Source organism: Mus musculus, chromosome 6, assembly GCF_000001635.26.
Source record: "Mus musculus strain C57BL/6J chromosome 6, GRCm38.p6 C57BL/6J".
NCBI classification, from domain to species: Eukaryota; Metazoa; Chordata; class Mammalia; order Rodentia; family Muridae; genus Mus; species Mus musculus.
The window spans coordinates 127,245,963-127,254,063 of NC_000072.6; the positions used below are offsets into that span (position 1 = coordinate 127,245,963).

Genomic DNA, 8,101 nt, shown 5'->3' on the forward strand with positions numbered 1-8,101 from the left:
GGGAAGGGTGAGGCTCTGAAGGAGCAGCCACGCCCCAGGCTTACTGGGGCAGAAGGTGCAGAAGTGGGCTGGCTTTCACTTTCAGTTTCCATTCCATCAAGACGAAACCAGTCAACAGTCAGATCTGTCCCTAACAGGATTTCTCACCCAGGCCTCCAGGAGGTAAACAGATGAACCTGCCTGAATGGGCTCAGTGAATCCAAGGATTGACACCAAACCTGGGTGAGCTTGGGCCCTTCTCCAAGACCCCCTATGCTATGAAAGCCAGTCTGAGTGGATCTATACAGCCCCAGCTGGGTCTTAGACACTGGCTGACTGCACTGTGTACCTGCTGATACTGGGTCTTTAGAGGTGACTGAGAGTTAGCTTGGTCTTGAAGGTTAGGGAAAGACCACCATGTGAGAGCGAGCAGGAATTCTCTGTTCCTGGCACTTTACCCCATAATTCTCATGGGATTCACCATGGCCCAAGTGCAAGATTGTCAGCTGGGATATCTATGGGTCACTTGTGAATCCTCAGGGTGACTCTGATCCACTGGTCTAGTGTCTCCAGAGCTTGGTGTCCTCTTATTTTGAACCCCCGTCTTCAATAACTCCTGTGTTTCTGTTTTTGTTTTTTTAAGAAGGCTTAGATCCTCTCATACCCTCCATGTTCCAGGTGGGCATTTTGTCTTGGTAGGCTTTTTATTTTTGTTTTATTTTTATTTTTTTAGAAAAAGAAATTTGAATTCAAAACAAAGAGCTAAATTTGCTCTGGGCTGGCCAAGGACTAAGTTGTAGAAACCTAAACTCAGGGCCAGGTGACCTCATTGCGCAACGGTAGCGTGTCTGACTCCAAACTCAGGGCCAGGGTGGTCAGCATGTCCCTCTGCCTGGGAAAAGTCCTGGTTTATGCCTGCTGTCTACATAATTAATGGCTGACCCTTTCACTCTAGAGAATCTTGGATGGGATAATAAATTATACGGCTCCCTATTCAGAGTCCCTAGCCATAGATCTGACCCCTTCACAGAGGTTAGTGAGGTGCTGACGGGGACAGACATGTGGACGGTGAGCCCACAGTGGGAGGGTCAAAGGAGACAGCCCAGATAGGATCTTTATGAAAGACTCCCTCTGCCTTTAGGACAATGCTGTAGACCATTGGTAGGCTCAAGAAGAAAACGGTAATGGCTGACTTCCATCCACAAAGCATCAGTTTCAGCAGGATTGAATGCTTGATACAACTTTCCCTAGGTATACAAGCACTCTCCACAGCCCACTCAGATAAGCCCGACCATAAGGCAGCCACCAGAGGCATCAGGTGGAATAGGTAGGACTCTCAACACACGAGGGCCCCAGGAGTCCAGCCACCCAACCTAGTCTGGCCTCAAAGCATTATGAACATAGCCTTTGGGAATCAAGACCTTTCTGAAAGATCTTAGAAAAGCCAATGGCAGGATGTCCAGCCTAATCTTCAGTGTAAAAGCGCATGCTTGCCTCCTCTAGGGACCTATAGGAACAGAAAGGCCTGTATGTCTTGACTGATTTAGATACAGCCCTCCCGGAAGCAGGGGGTGGGAGGGGATAACCTCGGGGGTCCCTGGGAGCCTGAGGAAGCTGATCTCTGCAACCACATGTTAAGACCTGAAGACATTCCCATTGCCTCTCTTTCATCTAGGGGGAGCCTTTCTCTCGTGTGTTTAGTAGGTCATGACCTTTTCCTGGGCCTCCTAGGCTTCTCCCTGGGAGTCGATCCTTCCCACCCACCAGTATAGCCTCTCTTTTTCCTGGACTAAAAGGAAGGGGCTGTGGGTGAGGCAGTATAGGGGCTGTGGGTGGGAGCAGTATAGGGGTTGTGGGTGGGAACAGTATAGCAGCTGTGGGTGGGTACAGTATAAGGCTCCTTTCTCTATATTATGCATCTTCAACATAAATCTAGAAGTTCTGAGCCAAGTTGGGATTGTTTGCTGAGCCTTTTTCAGAACAGGGAGGAGAGAACTCTGTTTCTAAACTAGTGCCCAGACCCTTTGTAAAACCCACCCCATGCATATGTGCCTCCTGGGAACCCTGTGGGTGGAGGATGTGGCCAAAGGCTCTGCCACCAGGCACATGCAGATGGATCTCCATGGCAGAAAACTGGACAGTGGTGTCCACTGAAGATAGTCACCCTTCACATACACTTCTTATGTGGAGTAGTCAGAATGAGGCATCTGGGAGCCAGGGATTGGCCTAGGGCCCAGCCAACCAGAGGTTCCTAGAGCCTCCTGGGGCAAACCCCACTGTCCAGTTGGTAGAAAGACAGCTTTAGCAAGGAGAGGCAAGATGGGGGTGAAGGGAGATATTGGGGAGTGTGAGGGACAAGGAAAGGCGTGCCAAAGAGAGGAGGAAGAGGGAGAAAAGGGGACGGTAGTGTGTGGATGCCAGGCTGGTCTACCCGGGAGCAGATATTCTAGGAAAAGCTCTGTGTTGGTCCCATAAGAGGCTAAGGGTGGGGGCCAGGAAGGGCAGGGAGGAAGGAGATGCAAAACTGTGCTTGACAGTTTTTCAAGTGCTGAATATGGACCGGGGTGTCCTGCACGGTGAGCACAGGCTCCGCCTCTGTGCTATGTGCCCTGCTAACTTTGATAATGACAGGCATTCTTGGGTCTTGAATAGTTCTTCAACGTCTCCACAGCCTAGCTTGTTAGGAGAGTTCAGACATAGTCCCCAGAAATGGTACGGTGAGACAAAGAGAGAAAAGATTGTTAAAAGACCCCACAAGAGGCCAGGGAAATGACTCAGTGGGAAAAGCAAGTATAAAGACCTGAGTTTGAATCCCCAGAACCCATGTAAAGCTGGGCATAGTAGTGCACAGTTGTAATTCTGGTACATTCGCCAGGAGATGAGGTGGAGGTGGGGAGGTCCTAGACACTCTTGGTGTAGCTAGACTTGTGTACACAGCAGCAAGTGACAAAGAACGCCTGACTCAAACATGGAAGGCAAAGACTGACTGCTGACATTGTCTTCTGATATTCACACACACTCATGAGCATGCACAAGTGTGCAGGAGCACGCATGTGCGCATACACACACACACACACACACACACACCATGGCCATACAGAAAAAATGGATTTAAGAAATAACCCACAAGGCTGTTTGTCCCCCATACACCTATTATTAACATTAATTAGTTAGCTTCTGGTGGCTCTGGGGATGGACACAAGAGCTTCCTGCACACTAAGCATGCACTGCTCTGATGAGTGGCATGACAACGCTTCCTTACCACCGTGGATGCTCTGCATGCAGCACTCATTAATGAGGGTGATGGTGATTGAGATGCAGGCCAGGCAACCCTTAGGATGTGTTGTGTTTCGTGGGTACTTGTGAGTATGTGTGTGCGTGAAGGGCTGGGGGTTCTAACATCTGTTCTAGAGAGAAATTGAGGTTATTTTTATTATTTTTAGTTATGTGTGTGCACACATGCAAGTACAGATGCTGGTAGAGTCCAGAGATGCCGATTTCCCTGGAGCCAGAGTTATAGGGAGTTGTGAGCTGCCTGATGTGGGTTCTGGGAAGTAAACTCAGGCCCCTTAACTGAGGGCTAAATACCCTTAACTGCAGAGCCGTCGCTCCAGTCCAGCTGTGATTTGTTTTCAAGGGTCATCGGGAGAGTCTAGAGAACTAGGGGATCCTCTGCAAAAGCATTCTTATCAGGCCATTCCTGGGGCTGTGGGGTGGGAGGAAGCCTCTGTCTCCATCCTCTACAAAGCCATCCCATCATGTCACTCAGCACCCAGACTTCGCTTGCCTACAACCTTGCCCACTACATACCCTTTGCTATACTGTTGAAGGACTTGAGACTTTAGTTTTCAAAATATGTTCTCCCATGAGTCTTTGCTCCCAGTCCTTATATTGCTCATGAGGATGGAAAAGAAAAGGTAGCGCTGGGTTCAGCAAAGCCTTCCTTCTTCCCATTTTTTTGAGGAGAATTTTCCCACCCTGGGAACTTTGTGTCTCATTGTGGTTTGGGTTGCAGGATTCCTCAGAACCTTTAAAAGTGAGTCCCTAAGACTTCGAGAGACAGGACTCCGGAAGTTGGATGCTTGCTTACACTGGTGACTCCTCCTCTCTATTACCTTGGGATATTTTGCTCCCATGGTGGAGTAAGAAAAGGTCAGGGCGTGAACGCTCATCTCCAGGACCCTCCTGGGAGGTCCGGATCTCCAGACAGGCATCCCACCTGCTCCCCAAAGCTCTTTGAAAACCCTTCAACTGGATTAAGAATTTGATTAACTCGCTTTTGTTCTCTGTGATTTGACCTGGGGTGAGTGGCTCCATTTCTTTTTGGTGCTTCCATTTTCTCCTCATTGAGCTGGGATAATGGGTCCCAATTCATTCCTGTCTTCAGGGGCTCTCTGACCTCAGGGATCTTTAGGCTGTGCTCTGAGTACCCATTTCCTGAATGGCAGAGCTGGCTGGGAAGTACAGTGGGTAGCACCCTCTAAGGGCACAGGCTCTAGGTTCCCTCCATTTCTCGTTGAGATGGAAACACCATGGAATCCCAAGTCAGGGGATGCGGCTTCTTTTCTCTCTGCCACTTTCTGGTGGCCTGTCCAGTCACTGAGGCTCATGGGGCCATTCCCCTTTTATTTAAAACAATAGGGTTAACGGGCCGAGGGAAAGTGGCCATAAAAGACGTTTTCATGGACTCTCAGTTTTCTGCATTAACCTCCTACACACACACACACACACACACACACACACACACACACTTACACACACTGAGTTCAACATGGCATAGAGGATCTGGGTCACAGTCTTGGCTTTAATCTAGTGGTATCTGTGTGAGCCTAAGTGAGAGGGTCCTGAAAGCACATCCACACTGTGTAAGAGAGACTTGGCATTCCGTATACTGATACGGACCATTTGAAATGTTGAAAAAAAAAGGAGGAGGAGGGGGAGGGGGCTCATTTTTTTGAGCTCTGCTTCCCAAACAGACTCATCCATCATGCAGAGCAAGTTCATGGGGCTTTCTCTTCAGATTCTCAATGAAAGGCTTAGAAACATTAATTTTTGCACGAGGTAACCTGGGATGGTAGGGGGAGGAGGGGAGAGGGGTACATCTAGGCTGAGGGGGAGTCTGGGTGAATGGATATGGAAGAAGCAGATTGCAGACGACAGACAGACCCCCAACACAGTCCTGGGCCGGAAGCAGGAGTGCTGTTAAGTGAGGGTCCAGCCGGTGGCTGTCTCCAGCCTAGCGGCAGGACCACCCTGAGAAGGCCTAGAGAGCCCCCCATCCATCACGGACAATAGTTGGCTTTCTTTCCTCTCTGTTTATACCCATAGCACAAAAATGTGCTCCGCTAATGGAAACCTGGTGCAGGTCCTCAGATGGTCTTGGCAGTGAGAGGCAGGCGACCCTGCCGGTGTGTGAGAAGGAAAACAGAGAGGGAGGGGGAGAGGAAAGAAGGGGGAAGCCGGATCCACCTATCTCATGCCCAGGGACCCTTCTATGAATGAGAGCTGAAGTCCTGGTCTACGTGGAGTCCAGTGGCTGCTCAAGTCACCCAGGTCCCTTACCCTCCCTTGGTCTTCACTGATTCCAGGCTGCTGTAGTGCCTGGATGCTTTTCCAGTTGGTTCTTTGTTGGAGAGAGAAAATGATGGACTGTTGTTAGTCCTTTCAGCTGCTCTGGGCTTGTGCAAGCTAGCCTAGAGCATCAGTGTGGGATTTTCCTGTCATAAAGGAGGAGCTGTCCATCAAAGATCCCCATCCTGCCACTAGCATGGTCAGTTCATGCTGTCAGGCTCACTGAGGACAGCCCTTAGTACTCATGCATAACTGTATGTGTGAGATCTGCCAGGAACTGGCTGCTGGACTTTAGCCTCAGATCGGCCGGCTGAAGGCAAGTCTGGAGGTTTTCATTTCCAACCTCGGGTGGGAATTTCATCCGCTGTACTGAGCTTCAGGAAGAGCTGCGGAGCAGAAGCAGAAGTGCAGTGTCTTAACTCTGAGTCTTTGTTGTTTGTTTTAGTATGCATTTAAACACTCACAACCCCCACTCTCTCCCAAACCGCCTTTCCTAGTTCCTAGTTCCTCCTGTCAGGGGTGAGGGCTGATGAATGTGAGGGCAGGGGAGGGGGAGAGAGGAGCCAAGGAAAAGGTGTCTTGGCTGGGGGTAGAAGAGGGGGAAGGAGGGGGGTAGGCTTGGTCCCTCTTAACTCAATCCAATTGCTTCCTCCATCCTAAAAGGATGAATAGCCTGCTTCTTACACCAAGTACCGTATTTGCTTGCATAGGTGAAGCCCCTGGAACAACAGAGGTGTGTGGCTAAACAACCAGCCTCAAGGGAAACTTCAGGGAGGCCCTGTTCCCTCCTCTCATTCATAACATGGGGTTAGCCTTCAGTTCCAGTCATCTGGGAGCCCCAGAATGGCTGGATGGTTATGTATGTGGAGTGGAGGGGACAATAGAAGTGTCAGTGTTGCCAGCTTTACTCCACCATGGCTTAGAGAATCTGCATCTTCTATGGCAGCATATACGGTAACTGAGACATTCCAGAGGGTCTCAGCCAGCCAGTCAGGAGTCTTTCTGCTTTTTTTTTCCCCTGTAGGAAAAAGTTTGGGTTCTCCAGGGAGCTGCAAATCAGCCACAGTCCATCCAGCAGCCTTCCCCTCCCCCAGCCTCCTCCACCATCCATCCGTGGCAGTGGCCTTGGAGGGTGAGTCAGGTCAACTGTAGTCCTTGTTCTGCCTTAGCCACCACCCCCCCCACACACACACACCCAGGGACTTGGGCGAGTGAGTGCTAAGGAGTAAAGACCACTTTTTTTGGGAGGGGTGAGGGGGTTGAATTGGGGAGGTGAAGAGAGAAGGAAGGAAGAGGAGAAAGAAGAGGAGGAGGAAGAGGAGAGGGCTTCAAACAATGTAGGTGAGAGAGGCGGAGGGCAACCTAGCATGTTGTCTCAAGGAGACACAAGGAGAGCTGAACCGGGTGTCCCCTCCTGGCCAGGTTTCAAAGGTCCTGCACAATCTTGTCAGTCACCCATTTATTATTATTATTATTATTATTATTATTATTATTATTATTACATGCATGTCTATACAGGTGCAAGCATGGCGGGTGCATATGCACACGTGCCCATGTTTATGTGAGGACAACCTTAGGTATTATCCTCAGGAACTCTGTTCATCTCCTTTGAAATGGGGTCATTTCTTGTTTGGATTGGTTGGCCAATCCCAAGGATCCTCCTGTCCGTGTGTCTACAGTGTCTGGATTACAGATATGCAGTATGTATGCCTGGCATTTTTATGTGAGTTCTCAGAATTGAGTTCAACACCCCGCTCTTGCAAGACAAAGAGTTTACTGAGACCAGAAGTGTGCCTCAGCCCCCTCCTCTGCTGAGGGGAGCCCTGGGTCTAACTGCCCTGTCTTCTGGTTCTGCCTCTTGGTACAGCTAGTCTCTCCTTTCTCCTTGAAGGTTTCCAATGCTGTCAACCCCCTGCTTCCACTTGCTCTCTTATGTCTCCTTCACTTCTTCATTTCTTAATTCTCGTTTTAGTTAATGCCAGATTGTTCTAAAAGACGGCGGGAGAACCAGGAAGGAGCCTGGAAGGAAGGAAGGAAGGAAGGAAGGAAGGAAGGAAGGAAGGAAGGAAGGGAGGGAGGGAGGGAGGGAGGGAGGGAGATATCTGTCTGTCTTTGGAGGACATTTCTTGATTGGAAATATTCACTGATGTTCTTGATGATGGAGTCTCATCCAGATGTAAACAGAGATGAGGATACGTAAAATAAAGCAGCTCCCAGCTCAAGCACTCGCTGGGTGCTCACCAAGCACCTGCTGCAGGCAGGGATGGTCACCAAGCACCAGGACCAGATACCCTAAAGATAAAGATGGCCATCATGCTGGATCTGCAATCTCTGGGATCCCAACCTACAACAACATTACTTAGGAACATCACAGAAAGCCATGTTCTCAGGTCCCACCTTGGGTTTGCTCAGTTAGGAAGACTGGTGTGGAGCCCAAAGATCTGGGCTGCCCCTGTCCCAATCTCTGAGAAGCTATGCCCTACACCAGGGGCCTTCATCAGTCTTCCCAATGAATGACAGCTAAGAGGCTGACAAAACCACTCCAGGTCTA

At 49.8% G+C, this 8,101-nt stretch overlaps 1 annotated feature.

Annotated features, from left to right (window-relative positions):
- Positions 4,175–6,455: an enhancer, noted in NCBI's record as "VISTA enhancer mm1531". NCBI's record gives its function as "enhancer in: hindbrain (rhombencephalon)[3/4] | forebrain[4/4]" and the evidence as "EXISTENCE:transgenic organism evidence [ECO:0001131][PMID:17130149]".